This window comes from Passer domesticus, chromosome 4 (assembly GCF_036417665.1).
Source record: "Passer domesticus isolate bPasDom1 chromosome 4, bPasDom1.hap1, whole genome shotgun sequence".
In the NCBI taxonomy this organism is placed as follows: Eukaryota; Metazoa; Chordata; class Aves; order Passeriformes; family Passeridae; genus Passer; species Passer domesticus.
Genome location: NC_087477.1, coordinates 26,186,488 through 26,205,771, shown reverse-complemented (window position 1 = coordinate 26,205,771; position 19,284 = coordinate 26,186,488). Strand labels below are relative to the sequence as shown.

Sequence of the window (19,284 nt, the reverse complement as noted above, 5' to 3'; positions counted from 1 at the left end):
TGAAACTACTGCCTCCTGTCTGAGTCAAACGCGGTGGCTCAGTTTATTCTGGGGTAGGTACAGACTTCATCCAACTAATGTGACAGAGGCACTTGCCACACTGAGCAGGGCCAATGGAGGAAAATAATATTTTCCCTTTTCCATCTTCATATATTCTCACATTTCACAGCAAAATACATTTATATTGTAGGTGATGGAATCAACTTCAGAAAGAGTTGAACTCTATTATTGCCTATCCTGAAATTCAATAAGTTGTTTTATCTTTAAATAGAATACCAATTTTTATTAATTGCATTGATGTTTTGAAAAATTGCTTAAGCAGTTCTGGCAATATTTTAAAAAATGCACAAAAGTATTTTCTAGTTTTGCAGAAATGAAGGGTACTTCATGAGCGTCCTACTAGAAACAGTATGGAAAGGTTCCAAACTTTTGAGTTGCATTAGGTTAAGGTTAGTTATTGAGGCAAAGAACTATATATGGCCTTCATGTAGACTGCATAGGTGTGCTGCTCAAATATTCAATCATCTTTATTGTCCATAATGTGCATAGTTATTAAAATTAATTTATTTTAAGAACAGAGGTTTTTTTCACTCTACAAGATTTTGATTCTGAAGGAATTATGGTGAAAATAGTACAGGATGAAAACCTGTACAAACTTCTTGTGTTACTTAAACTGTTTCTAAGTAAGAAAACAAGAAGTTTTAGGCAGAAATGGTTACAAATAATGCAGTCAACCTCTGGTCAACAGTGTTTCAGCCCCTTGGTGACCATAACAGTGGCATATTTTCTTTCTGCGTTACACAAAACTGCAGGTGATGTGTATTTGTTGTTATCTGATGATTAAATTATCATTAAAACCATTAATAACATAGATATGATTTTTTTTTTTAAGAAAAGCAAAATAAAAGTTTTGTTCAGCGATGGGATAAAATGAGATTTTACAGTCTTTGGTGCTCTGCAAAACACAGCCAGGATTTGGGGCAGATTCTTGGATGCTGATGAGTGTATTCCAGGACTGCAGTAGAAGCAAAACGTTCAGTAGCTCCCAAGAACAGACTTGATCCTGAAGTCACTATTTATGCATCACTCTTATTCCAATCTGTGGGAGTTTTGCATGACTTAAGTGTCAGTCACTTTGACATTTAGCCCAGCTGGTTGAATGATCTACCATGACTATATGACACATTTTAATCTGAATTTTCTTCTCCATACAGTATTTCATCCCTTGCTTTGTTACCTGTCCTCTAGGTAGTTTGTGAATGCCAAAGGCATAATTTGACATATCTGGATTAGAAAACAGCCTTGAAAGGAGTTTGCTGCCAAGGAACGATGGGTAGGTGGGTAACAGCTGGAGGGGAAGTCAGCTGGAAGAGGCAGAGATTTCAGCTTTACCTCTGAAGTACATGTGAGTGCACCCAAGTTTTGCATGATTCAGCTCCCTGGCAGCACAAACAAGGACCAAGACAGTGGGGTTTACCTTTGCTCAGAGGAGTGTGTGGGCTCAACTGGAATACCCCGAACAAACCACATTAGTAGCAGAAACTATAAGCTAAAGGAAGCGTTTCCTGTGAAATGCTGCTTGACAAATCCATGCAGTTTCCTTTCTGTGCAGTGAACATAAAACAGCTTGCAAATTACAAGTGTATTTACTACAAAATTTGTGATTTGCCTCCTTACTTATCCTTTGGGGGGTTTTTTTGTTTGTTGGTTTGTTTTTTTGTTTTTTGTTTAATTGTTTTTTGGGTTTTGGGGTTTTTTTGTTTCCAAGCAGGAGATCTCAGTTTCTTGGTTGGTTTGAGACATCTTGTTTTATTTGGTCTCCATCATATCCTATGATATTGCAGCTCATTGATGGGGTGAATGTAACTTATATGATGGAGTATGTCAAAGGAAAATCTCACAAAGCTTAGTGAAATATGCTTTTTCAGCAAATGCTCTTTTTTGTTTCCTGAGAACTTTTTCCACCTGAATGAGAATTAGCTAAAAACCTCTTAAATTTTCCTTCCCAGAAAATAGTTTCAGGTTCTTTTCCCATGCTTATTCCTGTTGATTGATTGAAATATCTTGCTTTCACCTTCTTGCACTGGTTTTTCCTCTTATGCTACATTTCCATGAACGTGTCTTTCTTGTCTCTGTTCTATATGTATTTTTTTTGGCTTCAGCTTATTGTAGCATTTAAGAATACATTTATCTTGGAGCACACATGCAGCCCTGTTTCTCTGTAGTGAGATTAATTATGTACTCAAGGACTTTGTTTGGCCAAAATTTTGCTTTCACTGTGCTATTCTATTTAAGAACTGAAATGGTGTAGTAATTTTCATCCAAGTTACATCACCATCATATTTTTTGCATTGGAGACGTGAGAATGCCATGGGGCAAGCTTGACAAGCAATAAAATGTCAAGTGTCAAGTGTCAAAACATTGCAATTTGTTTTTAGATGTAGTCTACTTCTGTCAAATTTTGGGTAACATGTCCATAGGTGCTTAAAAAAATAAGGAAAAAAGGAAAATATTACTTAGAGAAAAAAAAACCTTGCAGGTGATCCAGAGGAGTATTCAGGACTCTAATATAGACACTTATTGTCATTTTCTGCACCCTCTGTGTCTGACAGGTCTATGTAGAGCTGGCAGATGTGACAAAAGACCTATAGGTGACCCATTCAATAAAGCATCTTGCTGGGCAATTAAAATAGCAATAAACAGATGTGCTTAGGTATTTGCATGCCACCCCATATCTATCTTTTAGCTCTCTAGAACATCTTTGTAATGGAAATTGTTCAGTTGGAGAAATATTAAGCATCTTCATTTATTAGGATCATAAAACATAAGAAAGCACCAAAAAAATTATCGAGACAGTAAAAAAAACTCAGCACAAAAGTAAGTATCACTTTTTTGTAAATGTTTTTAAATAGGCCTGCAGTATTCTTTGGGCCCAAATTCATGATTTTGCACTCCAAATCGGTGAGTGCAAATTTTCAGTTATTCCGTTTGTAAATCACAGCTTGACTACCCGGTCTCTCTTGGGCTACTGAAACACTTTGGTCCCATGTGCTCAAGGGTACCTAAAAAAGTGAAAATCTGACCTCCTCAGAGTGTTCATCCCCTGTTCCTGATACGTGATTTAGCATGGGCTTAACAGACCTACAACCTTCTTGCTTTGTAGGAGTTATGAATCATGTGAAGTCTGTCTTGAGACACTAAATCAATCTACCCTTCAGCAGCCATCAGTGTGTTTTAGTGTTCAAGCTGAATATGTCTTTTGCAGAACAGCACTGACAAATACATAAAAGGGGATCAGATGTCATGGCAAAAATCCTGGTGTGCAAGCCCTGCAAGTCAGGATAGCAAATCTAAACGAATCTTCATTTTCCCTCAAATAGAAAACATTCTGCTCTTATTCCAGGGCCTTAACCTTGTTACAACAGTAGAGCAGCATGTAACCAGCAAGGCAGAAAGAAAAACCAACGTGACCTTCCATCTCTGAAGCAATTTCTTAGTAAAATGAGGTACTTCAAACAGACCACTGTGAAAACAAGACAGGTTGGTAAAAACAAGGTTATTTGAAGATTTGCATTAGAATTCTTCACCTCCAAGGAGCCCACCACAAGTTTAATATATCAGAATTCAGAAGGCAGAGGAAAAATCACATAGTTTTACAGCTTTTACATACTTATGCACATTTATTTACATACATATTCGTACACACCCATATATATACAAATATACATGTGATATGAGAATGCAATTGTTTTGAGCAGGAATATACAAAGCACATACCCTTCCTTATCAGATAATTACAATTTAAGGGGAAGAATTAGGAAGGGGACCTTTATTCAGAAAGGGTAGCAGAGCTCCAGGCTGACTTGTTCAACAAACTTCTTCCTTTCTGGACACCTTTGGGGGTGTTGTTATCATTCCCATATTAAAAATGGAATATTGTGATGAAATGGGATGCTATTATTGATTAAATAAGTCCTCAGAGGCTACAGAAGTGAGAAATAAAAGCAACCTCTGCATTAAGTCAAATGTGCTGACTCCTTTTTTTTCATCTTTCCATTTATTTTCTCAGCAGACACATAAAACTTTGTCTGTATAAAACTTGTTTAGCATATATCTCATCACCAAAAAGTTAAGTCATTAGAGGTTCAATACTTGTGGTTTAAAATAGCTGTTTGATAACTAAATTGGCCAGCTAATTTCTGCTGCCTCACAAAATGCCTCCTGGTCTGCCTTGCTCTGTCCCATTTCATGCACCCAAGCAGAAAATATCAGGTGGAAAAGGAAGTGCCATCCAGAATATTTGTCTTCACTGGCTGCTCGGGCCTCTTCAGAGGAGAACTTGTACTGATACATAGCAATTATATTTTAAACAAAGATATTCTACAGATCACAGATTCCTGTAAATCTCCATTATAATTCACATAAGCAAAATAGAGATGGAGGGTTCTACAGATGGCTAGGTACTGCAGCGACTTCCTTCAGCATATAAATGGTCTCATACAGTTTGAGAAGGCAAATTAGGAGCTGAAGTCTCAATTTAAGACATAGTTTTTCTCCACTACCACTTAAACTTTATTAAATATAAATACTTCATTCTCATTAGTGGCTGAAAGGAGATTTTATTTTCCAATAAAACAACACAGAAGTCATGAAATCTCAAAATTATGCAGCATTAATATCTCTAGTAGACATTGCAAAGGTGGTTTTTTTTTTTGTTTTTCCAGAACACAATTCTTGAAAGGACTTGAAAGGACTCTGAACCTTAAGTGGAGGACTGCATTTAATACTCAAGTATTCATCCCACATGCTGCTCAATTCTTGTTTACAGTACCACAGTCAGGGTTTTGCAGCCCACTGTGACTCAATTCCCCCAGTTCATGCTCTTAGGTGACTGGATGGCCCAACTAATTAAACAACTAGCCTAATTCTGTGGTTCTTGGACACATCCTGTCCCACCCAGGAGGCTCTCCTGCCCCACTCAGTTCAAGGAAGGTAAGGAGGTAGAATTAGCAAAATATGCATCCCTGAAATGGAGGAGTATCTTTGGTTCCTGGTTGGATTCCTGCATGTTCTTATGCAAAGTCCTGTTTAGATGGAGGGAGTGCAAAGATCCAAATCTTTTCTCTCTCTCTTCCTCCAGCCACCATAGTTTATTTAACAAGGAGTTGCTGCTCTACTTTAGAGGAGTTAACTGCTGGAATACAGGCCACCTACATCCAAAAATGATGACCAGCAGGTGGAGAGATCTTGTTCCAGAAGGATGTGATGGCTGCTACCTGTCAGGACTGGGATTTCAGGCAAACCCTTGTCTGAAATCCTGGCAGTGGGCCAGGGGGATGAGGAGCATGCTGTGTTGAGGTTAATCCCTCCCCATGGTGTGGGATGTTTTGATTCCTTTCATAATGAAACTTCATTTCTAGAAATTCTAAGCCAAACTCCACAGCTGCATGGAGAGCGATCTGGTCCCAGGGATTCTCCATCCAAACTAAACTACTTCAGGTGAAAAACACCCTTCTGTTTTCAGGGGAAGACTTCCTAACTCTGCAGCAGAGCGGGTGCACCTCCCAGGGCTGCACTCACTCTGCTGGCTGGTACAGACTCAAGAGCAGGGGTCAATCCCCCTACATCCCTGCAGCCTGACTCCACAGGCCATGGGAACATCTCTCCCCTGCTCTGGCCCATTGCCTTCTCACTTGTTTCAACACACTGCTGGAGTTTTGTCTTTTCCTCCTTGCTCAGCTATATAATATTTTTTTTCATTTTTTATGGTAGCCTATCAGCATTCCTGTCACTTTTTCCTCCTCATTTTCCCATTTTGCCAGGTGTAGTTTGGCATGTTCAATAGCTGTAAGTGGGCCTAGGTCAGTCTTGATGCCTGCAAGCACAGCTCCACTGACATCAGAGTTAGGGACACTATAAGAGGATGGACTTGGCACTGGGGATACACTGCACCTCCCAAGACTTTGTTATCTCCTTTATTTGTTTCCCACACAGTAGCTGCATCTAAACCCAACTGTAAAATCATGTTTAGATCTTATAAAAATGATAACTTCCTGTAGCTCATTCCACATGGCTCTGCTGCTGGAATGGCTTCAGATTCCTACTCCTCCTGGTGGTGTCCTCCACAATCTCACTGCAAGAACTTGGGGAGGTGAGGCAATTTGACCTGTGTCCTGGTATTCACCTGCACCCTCTCAGCAAAAAAAATATTGTCTTCCTCATACCCTCCCCACCAATTTCTCCCTTTCTCCTTCCTGTTTGAGGAATCAGGAAAAGTAGTAAGGCTAGGCTGCTCCTCAGGAGAAACCAAGCATGTGTATTTTCTGGGTCTTGAATAGAGAGGAGATACCAAAGAAAATTGTTTGTAAGACTTCCATTTGCAGAAGAGTGCATAATCTCTCTTTATTTTGAGAATATTTCAGCATTGAATTTACCAGGGTCACACAAAATTGGAAGGTTGCCAGGTGCAGGGGATCTGACTTTCTGCTGTAAACTCAACTCAGCAGCAACCAGAAGAATAAATTTATGTGATAAGTAAATTAACGTAATAAATGCATGACATCTCACATTAGCTTGTGACATTAAAGTGTGAAACCAGGCATAAAGGAGTGGAAAACAAGAAGAAAAAAAAATCTGCAGATTTTACGAGAGGTGGGGACAGAAAAGGGAGAACAGGAAATTGTGCAAACTTTTATCTCAACTACTTATGCCTTGCTCTGGGGATTGCATTTCTCTATAGTCTTCCTCTACCTTGGCTGACACTCCCTATAAACATTTTATGAGACATGTTAAGTATTTTATGCAAAAAGTGAGTTGTATTGCATTGCACCGTAGGTCAAGGTGAGGAGGACACATTGCCAGAATACTTAGTTAATCTCTTTCATCTTTCCCGTGCTGTCATTAATGCTTATCTGTTCCCACAGGTATTGCAAAGCCATCCGTTTTCTCCAGTGGTGCAGTACAATAGTAAAATCCTTTGATTTCATATGCTAACTGCTTCTGATGCCAGTTTTGTTCATGTTAATTTTGAGATCAGATTTGTGTTTTCTTGTCTGTGATGTTTCTATCATGGTCTCATGCTTTTCTTTTCTGGGAGTTCAGGAGTTTTTCTTAACATTTTTGTCACCCCCCTGTGTATGAGCCGTTTGATGTTGATGCGTACGTGGTAACAGCACTTGATTTAGGTCATTGCATTCAAAGACCCTATGAATTAATTGAGTCTGTTTGTGGGGCTTCCTTCCCCAGTTGTTGTCTGAAAGTCTGTCTTTTGCAATCAAAACCTGCCTAGGGGTTCCCTACTCCCACCGTGCTAAAGCGAGAACCCACCAGCAGCTCCTGTGACGTGTTCTGGTGTCAGAAGTGATCTTTCTTGATTCATAAGGAGTCCTTGACCAGCTCTGTCAGCAGTCTTGACAGGGAATGTCTTGTTTGGGATAAAAGATTTATCAAAAGTTATTTAAGGCAAACAAGATAGCTAAGGCCATTAGCAGAAACTTTTCCTTAGCAAAACTTTCAAATGCCTCTCACTTCAGGATGTCCAGTTTCAGAAGACTATGCCCTGCATTCTATTGCTTTTGAAAAATCCTTCTAATATTATCATTAATAAGTCTGGGAAGCAGATATTATACACATAATTTACTTCCCCAGTTGCTTTCTTAGCTTGAAAGTTGAGACCAAGGATTAGGATGGCCCAGCTATGAGGGATGTTATGTGTACTCCCCAGATTACAGAAAAATATATATATTCACAGGCAAAATAGGCAGCTTGCCACTCCAGAGGTGAACAGGAGACATGAAGATGTTGGTAAAGGAAGATGCCATGGGTGTGTGAGATTATTATACCGCTAAATTAATGAGAAAGTAATTTGATCTTAAAATTCAAGTCTGAGGTTTAATAACTCCAGTAATTCTCAGCAAACAGAACAAATTAAGGTAAATGAAAACTAATTTCATACTAAAGAATAAATGCTTGTGAGAGGGAGTTTTGGCCCCTGCCTTGTTTGTTGACTTACAAAGGGAATGAAATTGAATATTTCAGCATGTTTTAGTAAAGTCCATAATTTTAAAGCACAGAACTTCTTTTCTGTTCCTCAGAACTTTGATCCTTTAATTCACCATAAGTAATTAAAAAGCTGTGTCAACGTGAATTTCAATGTGAGAACCCAGCGAATATTTTTCCAGTCTGTACAAAGGAATCTAAATATCTATTTTTTTTAAATATTGCAAAATATTATTTTACCCAAATGACTCAGAAGAACATTTCTGTATTTTTTCCCTTTTTCCAAATGCATCTATGTGTGGCTTCTGTTTTTCCATTACTATCAGAGACACGTAGCAGAATTGGTCATTGCTTCTATTTCTGATCACAGTTTTGGGAGCTGAGGTTTAATATGTAATAAAAACAGCAGACATGGGGATAATTTTTTTTCTTTATGCTGAAATGGCTGTGAGAACTTATGTCAGAGCCCACAGCACATCAAGAGCACATCAAAATGAGCTTTGCTGCTTTGGTTAGGCTTTCACACAGAAGTTTTACACTGAGGTAACTCAGTGCATAAATGGAGGAGACATTTCCTGTAATGCTGGGAAAATGGGACCCCATGGAATGACTCCTCCAAAGGACACAAAAGTAGGCATGGATCAAGTCTACCAAACACTGCTGGATTTGTTTAATGCAGTGTATAATGACCTACCTGCACTAGATAGAGCAATATTTTCAGGCTGCCCTGGGAGGGGGAAAACACCCCCTTCAAAAGTCAGCATGAACATCTGAGAAGACTGCAGTAGTACTTTCATACATTCAGAACTGGCTTGTTTTTTTCATACATGTCCTACTATATCATATTCTGGTATACCTTGTATGAAAACATCTTTATTGCTTTTTTTAGTGGTCTCAACTCAACAGGTTGGGTTTCATTCCTGTTAATGAAAATTACTTACTTTATGTGACCTCTGCTCAGTTTTAATTTTAAGGTATTTTAGAAATTTAAATGGGGGGGGGGGGGAGTTTGTTTGGTTTTGTTTTTGTTTTTTTTTAATCTCCAGTGTAAGTTTTGTTACTCTTCTTTGCTTATTTTGTGTTTTTAAGAGAGGTCCTTCATGCAAATGAAGAAGAAACATAGCTATTCATAGAGAGGAGGGTAGCTACATTTCATGGAGCAAAATTTTTCTAAGCAGGGAATAGTGCTGTTGCCTTCAGAAGCCAGAGACCTTAGCAGTCACTTCTCTCAAGAGCAAAGAGATTTTAGTTTATTTTTATATCAGTAGTGATTTTGATTTTCTAAAAAACTTATTGATCAAAGTCATTGATTGCTACAAGTCCCATTTACATGGATCATTATCACCACTATGTAAAACCTGCATTTGTTAACCTGCTTGTTTTGTGTATCCAGTTCAGCCCTGAATGTGAAATTAAATTGTGTGGTTGTTCGCTGCAGAGGGTTTCTCTGGAAATGAGCACTTGAGAACTGTGCTCCAAATGTGGGAGGAAAAAAAGCATCAGAGAGCCCCGCAGGCTGGAAGAATAATTGCAAAGGGCTGATAATTGACCCTTATGGAACAATGGGTAGATATTCATATGGATGGTCTATATTTAAAGAAAAAAGACATTTAAAGTAACTGGAACTCCGCTCAGTTGTCGTGTGTTATGAATTCTCTCCTTGGCCAAAAACTTCTTGGTTGCCATTATATCCACAGGTTCATGATGATGAATTATATCAGGCAAAGGCTACTTAATCTTTGACTCCAGGGCTGTGTTCAACCTTGAACAAATCCATGACTGCCAGTAATATTCATAATTTGCTTTCTTAAATACTGATATATTTGATGAAATTAGGTGACAACAAATGCTTCCTATTAACTGCTTAGTCCTGTTCCTATTTCTGCTCATGCACACTTGAAAGGTCTGCCTGGTGCTGAGGACTGAACAAAACAGCCTGAAATATGCAGGTTAGAGCTACGTGAAGGAGTTATGATCAAACAGTCTTAAACAATATTTGGGATGTTGCTGAAAAACAGTCTCCATACAGAGAGTGGGGAACAAATTTTGGAGGGACTTAAGTATGTTCTTTATATCAGCTTGTGTCAACTCTTTGTATACCTTTTTTGCAGTTCCTCTCATCACTTTGCCATGTCCTTTCCCTATAGTCTGTGCAAAAGAAGTTTTATGATCAAATTCAGGTTATTTTCCCCCTGACATCCTTCCTCTTTCCAGTCTGAATTCTGTGTTGCACACTGAGTTTTCTAGAAGACAGAAGCAATCTCATATGTAATCTTCCACATATGTAAATCCAGCAAGGATTGAATCCTTTGGATGGAAAACACACAGCAAGTCTTTAAGGACTTAGTACACTATGCAAATTCTCTTGTGGACCCCTAAAGTGAAAATATCCCTCTGTCTTTGATAGCTTTGACTTATAGCTTTGACTTGGTAGCTTTTTTTATTTATTCAGGTAGTGCAGTGAACTATTGTACTGTAGATAAGGCTGTTACAGTAGTGCAAACAGCAGTAAAAGTGCATCATTTGATGAGTCAGTTTGTTTCAAGCAACAGACCAGCCACAAAGTTGTAGAGATCATTGTAAAATTGCAGCAGGTCAAGAAAAAAATTGCAAAGTAAGAAAACTAGATCTGAGGGAGATATTTGATACTTGTTCAATAGAATGGTTTTTTTTTTCTGGGGCTGAAACCTGTCCCTTCTACAAATCCCTGGATGGCCTCTTTTCTCTACCTCACAGAAAGTATCTTGGATACACTGCAGTCTTTGCAGCCCATTTGATTTATTCCTACCTTGAATTGTGATTTTCACGTGTTAATACTTTGCTCCAGTTCTTCTCTGTATTGCAGCATGTGGCCATTATCACTTCCCTCCCCCAGGCCCATTTCCCTTGTTATATATCTGTTTCATTCTCTTATTTAAGTTGAATGTGAACTTGGGGTCAAGAACAGACGAGTCATGTGATGGGACTAAGGTATAACTGCATTTTCCAGTTTTTTTCCACTGCATTGTCTGAGGGTTTGGAAGCACAATCTCACAGACAGTGCAAAAAAACTCAAGTTCACAGTTCAGCTGTCAGTTATGAAGCAGATTGATGAATTAATGTCCTTAAGGAAGACTGGGCTGGAAGGCTACAGGATGCAACCTCTCCTTAAGGAGTACTTGCTGACATGTGAAGCCTCCTTGTGAAAAGCACACTGATTGCATTCCTTCCATCAAATCTAAGTTCTGGAGGGCTATGGTCCTACCATGAGTCCATCCTGGCAGTCCATCCTGCTTTTTATTCAGTTTTCCAGTTTTAGAAATGCACCATCATGCCCTTGATGTATGGAGGGAAGCTGAACCTCACACTTGTGGGAAGATGTGACAACCAGGAACAGACAAACCAAACAACAGACCTGACGTGTTACTGAGGCACTGAGTGTGGCTGTCCAGGGTGGGCTCCACGAATGCATCACAATACTGAGGATTTTTTGGACTAGCCTGCTATTATGCTGCCATTTTGCCTTTAATAAGTAATAATGGGTCACCTTAATGTTGAGCTTAACAAAACATATTTAGAATGCAAGAGCAGTAATTAAAGGCTTGTAATAAAATAATGTAGCATTTACCTAAATGACAGCATTACTGTTGACAACCTGAACAGCAATGACATTTAAGTTTTCCTGAGACATTTTTCATTCAAATTATGTCACTAGTTCTGAGGCTCCCTTTTGTAAGTCTTCCTGCCATGTAGCTCTATAGTTATTATCCCTCATTGTCAATATAGCCAGTCATTTCTTCTCCTCATCAGTTTTGATTGAGTTCTTCCAGTTTTCCCACACACCTATCTGTGTATAAACCTTTCTGAGTGATTGATATGGATTCATGCTTTTATTCTAACTTATCAATTTTTATCTTTTTTTTTTTCTTTCAGAAGCAACTACCAAATTTCTGTCTGTATAACGTGCAAATCCAGCCAAACCTGGAATTAAAAAGCTGCAGGCTGAGTATGGGTTTAATACCTTGTTGTCATGTATTTTGAAAGGTAATACATTTCTGGGGCACACTGTGGTATCCTGTCAGTCAGGTATCCCCACTGGTAAAATTCTCATGACCTTGAGCAGAGTAAATACTTTACTAAAGCAGAAAGGGGAGGAGCAGCCCTCCAAAAAACCAAAATATTGGGACACAAATTTTTTTTGACAACATTGCACAATATAGCAAAGCTTCACGGCATCTCTCCAGCATGGAGGGCATTGCTGAAGAATGAGATACAAGGAGGTAAAAAAACTTGAGGACAAAAGCAAGTCTTTGTTCAGGCAGATTACCTGGGGGGGAAATACAGTACATGATGTACCATGTGACACATCAGTCATGCAAGCTATTTCTAGGAGGTTTTACTTACTGGAGGGTTGTTTTTCATTTAGAGAGGAATTTCTTCCTGGGCAGAGGGCTTGGAAAAGGCCAGTGTGACTCTGAGTCTCACTGAAGCCATATTCTGGCAGGGAAGGCACACAACCTCATAGAATACTCCTACATGTGGATGAATCTTTCCTGTGCTGAACTGACAGTCTAGCTTTCATCAGATTTAAAATAATGCAGAGGATTTATAAAGACATTAGACTCTGCTCAGCTTTGCACAAAGAACATCAGTCAGGCCTTCATCTCAAACTCTTCTTGTGCCAGAATTGAATGATTTTGTCCTGCCAGGTTTCTCTGCAGAGCTGACATTTCTCGGGCTCTACTGGGCACCTCTTGGTGCAGTGCAGGAAGCTGAACAGGTGACTGGTCCTACCATGCATGGCTGCAAGGCACAGAGAGCTTGTGCACACCCAACAAGGACATTAAAGCAGCTGCTGAATTGCCAGCTGCCATGTTCTGCTGGCAAGATGATGGCACGTAGCTGCACACTGGTGTGTGAGGGCATGCCTGAGGGCAGGATGTGCCTCTGTGCTCCAGTGTTCTTTATTAACGTGGCTGACAACCAGGCAAGGGCATGGCAGGAGAGACTGAGCTGGAGTGTTGCACCTTACCAGGAGCCCATGATGTCTACCTGGGCTGCAGTGAATTTTTCAGCTGGGTTAAAACCACAGCCTTTCTCTTACCTCTGCTGCAAACCAAGTACAAGATTTTAAATTCATCCTGATAGTCAGGAAACATCCTCTATAATCCCAGCATCGGGGTGGGTGATAGATCTAGAGCACACCTCTGCCATGAATTCCCTCACCCAGTTGCTGCTGCTCTTGTTTTTATTGATGCTCAATTCTTGAGTCACAGGTCAATGTACCACTTGACTTTGCCTGGTCAAACCAATTGTTATGATTGGAATGTTGATTCAGCTATAAGCCATGAATATTCTAAGAGAAATACCATTTATGCATAACAACCTTAGCCTGTACTAGTTCGTGCCATCCCCCCAAAAGCATTCTGAATGTTTGCTTTAGTAGTTGCCTCCTCTAGATTAAGTTCACAAAGCCTTATACTTACTGTTTAGTTCAGCATCTGTACAAACCAGTAAGCAGACATTTCTATTTTCAGGGACCCTTGAAAGGTAAAGAATTGAATATGGTGATGACAACACAGCATCTGTCTCCAAATTAAGGATATACAAACAAATGTAAGAGTTGCTCTGAAATCAGAACTCCCCTTTCCTCTCTTCTCCCTTGGGTATGATGAGAGGATGACAGTGGCTCATTGTTTAGAGGATGAAAACTAAAGCTGGGTGCGGCTTTGTGACCTGGGATTTTAAAGCTGCCTTTGTTTTAGAGTGCTACAGTGAAGTGTTCATCATTTACATTAGTGACAAATCTGGATTTTCTGTCTTCACTCTATTGTTTCTCTCTGAGTTACACAGGTTCTACTGTCCACTTCTGCATGAACTTTAAATTCAACACTTGAAGGTGACTTCCCATGTATCAGAAAACCCTACTGCCTGCAGGGGGCTTGAACTGAATTTCTGATGAACTGGTGGGAATGTCCAGGATCTGGCACAAAAAATGTATGACATTAATTTCCTAGTGTACCCAGTTGCCCTGAAATCTTCACTGGGAAATATGAATTCTCTAATTCATCAGACCCATCGTGCAGTTCAAAACAAATGTTAATGAAGGCTTTAGACAACCTGAGGCTGGGGGTGCTGAGGTGGGCAGCGATGAGCTAAGACCCTCCTACTTCTCAATTATGATGATAATGGGGATTTTCCAGCCATTTTTAATTTGAATTCCTACAGCCTGGTGTTCACCAAGCATTCAACCTCTAACACCCTAGCCTGTGCCTGCAAGGGCTGGCATTTTCACACGGTGTCATTTTAGCACAGGTTAGGGCAGGATTACCAGAGCTGCTGCCATCAGCCTTATTTTGCTAAACCTTATTGTCTCGTAGTGCCAATGAATACAGGACTGGAGGCTGTTGAACCTGAGCCAGGAAGGCCAGCCTGCCTTGATGGACAGCCTGCACAGGAGTGGCTTCTGGTGCTGTTCACCTGCGGGAAACAAGCAATTATGCAGTAGTCTGTTAAGGGAATTATATCAGGATTGGTTTAGAATAATTTCTGGCCAAAGTCTGTAAAGCCCATTTTTTTTTTAATATGGTTGCACAAAACTCTGACAAATTCAGAACCTTCCAGAAAGGCAAGACATGCTCAATTTGCCCCCAGGTCAGAACTTTGCATATAATCTTGTCTCTCCCACTGTCCCTATCAGGAACAAGTCCTTCTTAAATGATCCCTAGATGCTTGGAGGTTACATCTCCTCTCCAGCTTCCAACTCTCAGAAGCCTCTTGGAGAATTAATAATTTATCAGCAGCAACTTGAAGTCATGCAGCTCACCCACCTCCTCTTGGCAGGATTGTTCACACTGCTGTTGCTGCTGAAAGAAAGTGTGGAAAGAGCCTGATTGTCACTCAGAAGACCTACCTCATGGTTAGTTTAACTGATTATGCTTGGCATGGTGTACCTACGAGAGCAACTGCTGCGTGGGGAGAAAGCCTGGAGACAGCTGAATGGCCTCCTGGGCCAGCCCAAAGCTTGTAGATGAAGCTGCTCAAAGGTTCTCCTTTAATTAAAGGTGTATTGGTTGGAAAACCCTCTGTACAGGCCAGAAGACTGAGAGATTCCACACTGATGTGACTCTGCCAGTGCAAAGACAAGTATTCCTACCCCAATATCCTTTGTGCAGCTCCCCCTTGGTGTCTGAGAGGGACCTTGAACCCAACTGCTGAACATCTCCCTGAAATCTGTGCTTTTTGGAGGGAGCTTGCATCCTGCTCAACCTATTCAGAGCAAGAATCTATGTACACTGTACTCCTAATGAAGCCTCTGTTTCAGTTTTGGAAATGTCTGTCCCTTCCCTGCTTTGGATAAATGATTGAAGTATCTTTGTGTAAAAGAGTAGAAAAGTCTGGTCAGGACCACGTATGCCTATACTATTTCATTGCCCTTGACTCATAAATGGAGAGAAGAGGATGTGAGCACAGAGAAGGCTTGTCTGGGGCTTTGCAGGTCAGTGCTACCTGCAAATCAGCTGGCAACCAAGAGGCTTCCTTCAGCCAAACAGTGCATCTCATCTGGCTCCAGAGCAATGACATCAGTGAGACATCAGTGCTCTTCACCCACTGTAAGCACGTGGGTGAAAGGGGATTTTCATATGCAGCTGATGCTCTCAGGGGACTTATGCATCAGGGTGCTCAGAGGATGAGTAGCTCAACATCCTGTTCACATCTTGGATCCCAGTTTCAAGGGTACCAAGTGTGCTTCCTGCCTCCCTGCAGGGAGGAGACAAGAGGCAGCAAACCACTGATTAATGTGGTGACTCAGCACACAGCGGATGGACTTGTCCCACATGCTAACCAGCATGAGCAAGGACAGCAGCCACTGTGGCACAGGGACACCAAACACAGGAAAGCATCTAAGACATGCCCTGGGACATGCCAGCCCTTGAGCCAGCTGGAAACATGGGCTCACCTAAGAACTCCACCACTTCCCTGGAGATCGGAGCTTTTGTCAATTATTGAGAAATGTGAGTTCATCTTCACCTTCTGGAGTATCTGGACAGCATGTTGCAGGATTTCTGATTCACCTGGATGTTAAATGGCTGTCATTTATAAAAATGGACAAAACCTCATGGATTGCCATGGATTCTCCTTCGGATGAGAATGTGGCCACGGGCAATGAGCCCAAGGTAGCTCCAGGACAGCTTCAAGCTCAGGCGCCCTGTTCTGCCTCTCACTGTGCACAGTACATGAAAAAGGCCTGCTGCCTTTTCATTTTACAGTCACCAATCTGAATTTATTTTTTTTTTTGTTGCAAGGACTGTTTTTCAAACTCTCCTAGCACTTCAATCTTTTTTTATAACTTGTCATCATTATTTCTTGCCAGGACATTTGCCATATGACTGGAGGTTTAGGGTTTCTTTGGACAAAAGCAGGAATGCCCACAGGGCTGGAGAGAAGCTGACCTGTTTATTGACTTTCATTTTATTGTCTGCTGTTTGGTCCCAATTTAAAAAAAAAAATAAAAATCAAAGATCAATTGGAGAAACAGAGCTTTGGTTAGAAAGAACCATTTTTTTGTAACCTTTGAGAGTTTGTGACAGTCAGCAAAAGCAAATTTTTAAACTGTAAAAACATTGAAACAGAAATTTTCCTTTTCATATTTCACTAGTTTGAAGATACATACAGTGTTGCAGGAATTATGTTATTCCATATCAAAAAGAAATTGATTTTGGTTTTAAATCTCTCTCTCTTCATGTCAATCCTTTTTTTCTTTTTTTAAATAAATGCCAACCTTTTTCATTTCTACTTAGAATTCAATTAATAAGAAATAAACAAAGGAAGCCCTATGGGCACTTTCGTCTCCTCATGGATGTACCAATTTCAATTTAAGCTAAGATCATTTCCCATAAGCTTCATATACATAAATTTCCATAGGAGAGGTTGATAGGTAAACATTTCACTCTGTGCAGGGCCATTCAAGCTATCAGTAGGCTGCAGGTTTTTCAATGTCCTTTTTGACTCCTGCCTGATGAATTTCACGCATGTTCACATTATTTATTGTCATGTATTCTATTTTCATTCTTATTAAATTTTTTTGAATTGGGACATTATTTGGATGTTTCTCCATCACTTTAATTATAAGCAAACATCTTGTCTAACTTGTTCCTCCGAAATATAATGTGGTACAAGATTGGGTGATTAATAGAAAAAGGAACTAAGAATATTAAAAAAAAAAAACCAAAACACATTTAGAATTATAATTTGATTGCATCCTGTTTTAGTTCTGCCATGCCTGTTGAAGAATGATTTTTTGTCCTGCTCCTTCCCCGTCACCAGAATAGACTATTATGTAGCTTTTGGTATTTTCTTCATTTTGTCTTTTGAAGAAGAGGAGGGACTTTTTATCAGCCCCCTTTTTTTTTTTATATTCTAAGTCAAATCTTGCTTCCTAGATTACCTGTGCTTTATGCATGCAACTGTGGTTTAAAAGGAACGGCAGTTCAGTTTTGCAACAAGCCTGACGCTGTGTTCTTTGCTCATCTTAGTCCTTCCATTCTTTTTAAGGGGATTTGTACACACACAACAATTGGCATTCCCTGGCTTTTAAAATATAAGCTCATTTTTAAAAGTTTACTGATTAATTATATGGTTAAGCGAGACCCTATCAACTAGAAAATTATATTTCTTACTGCAAAAATGTGAACCTACAATGGATTAATGCAATTCTGGAAATTAATGCAAGATGAACAACACTGTGAAAAGGTTATTTTGGAAATCATATTCCAGTGTATATTCTTTTCATGCATTTGGCAATTTACTTTTTTTTTTTTTTTACATGTATTCCTGAGTTGTCATCTCCTGCTTCAAAGTTTACTAAATTTGATTACAAAAGTCAAAGATCAGACCCTTAATTTTTCCTGGCTGAAAAAATGATATGATTAAACAAATAAAGGTTTAAACCCAAAATCTAGTATATGCTGTTTACAAACTGTCTAAAGCATAATTAAAACACAACACAAAACCAAGCTAACAGTTGTCCATTTTTTGAAAGCTTAAGTTCAAAGTATGGCTTTAATTCCAAACTCAGACAGAAGCAGACTTAACTTAGAACACTTTTTCTTAAGGCATGCAAGTCAAATCCTTAATGCTAATGCAGGAGGGTTTTTTGTATTTAATTTGACTTACATTTTGTTATCGCTTGGCTCACTGCCTCAGGAGTCTGAGCCAAAGCTGTTATACTGTAATATCCATGAGGTTCAGTTTTCTCTTTCACCTGCAATACTGTACTCTCAGTGTAATGCTAATGTGACTCCTGCAGTATAACAAAGAACCCATAATGACAGCAGCAGAGGGGCCTGAATGTCATTTACACCTATTTGCTACATCCAAGGTCAGCAAGAATGCACCTGCAAAACACTCACACTGCACCCAGACTGGCTACAGGAGAACTGTCTACTGAGATGAGGTTATTTTGAATAACAGATGTTTTTTCTCTTAAACTCCTGAAGGTCTTTGTGCAGAAGTTCATAATGAGTTATTCAAGGTAGGCATGTGCATTTCTGAAGTAACAATGAAGGAGACTGCTTTTGAAACAATGCTAAAGAATCAGAAAAAAAGGTTCTGAGGATGCACTTAGCATATTTATAAATACATTTCCAGACACATTGTTTCTCCATAGCATATTTCATACTCTGCCTGTTGATGGAGGATTAAACCAACCTATAACTTTGGAACTGCTGCAGCAGAAGCAGGAAGACTGATCACTGCCTTCATTGCAAAGGTTGTAGCAAGTTCCTAGAGTTGCGAAAGGAATGAAAAGCAAAGCATGGTCTTCTGATGCAGAACCTTTATTATACTATGCTGAAAGAGATAATAAATAAGTTTAAAAAAAATCAATACATTACATTCCTTTCTTTTCATTCTCTGAACTAGTCCAGAAGAACAGTCCTGACCACCAGAAACAGCAAAGGTGAAATCAGCTTCAAACACAACAGATTTTGGTGCCGTTGAACAATAAAATAATGACTCCCCACAGCAAAATTCAGGGCGGGGCAGATGTTTGCACCTTTTTGTTGCAGCAATGAGATCTGTGTGAAGCTTGTCTAAGCCCAGGGATGTGCACCACAGCCGTGCAGATACCACAGAGAGGATCCCCCAGGCCCCCATGCTGCTGGGGCAGCAGCCAGGCACCATCCCCAGAGCTCCTGCTGGAGCTTCCCATATTGCTGCAGCTCTCCACCACCTCGCTGATCAAAGATGTCACCTCCTCCTCCTCCTCTGTCACTGCCCAAGGGTCAAACTGGTGGCCTTTGGCAA

At 39.9% G+C, this 19,284-nt stretch overlaps 1 long non-coding RNA gene across 1 annotated transcript; it reads left to right on the top strand.

Moving 5' to 3' along the window:
- The first annotated feature begins 1,275 nt into the window (after positions 1-1,275).
- LOC135298775 (uncharacterized) lies at positions 1,276-18,823 on the top strand. Its single transcript, XR_010360800.1, has 3 exons — positions 1,276-1,405; positions 3,404-3,540; positions 11,911-18,823. It is a non-coding gene; the product is annotated as an uncharacterized LOC135298775 (long non-coding RNA).
- The last annotated feature ends 461 nt before the right edge of the window (positions 18,824-19,284 follow it).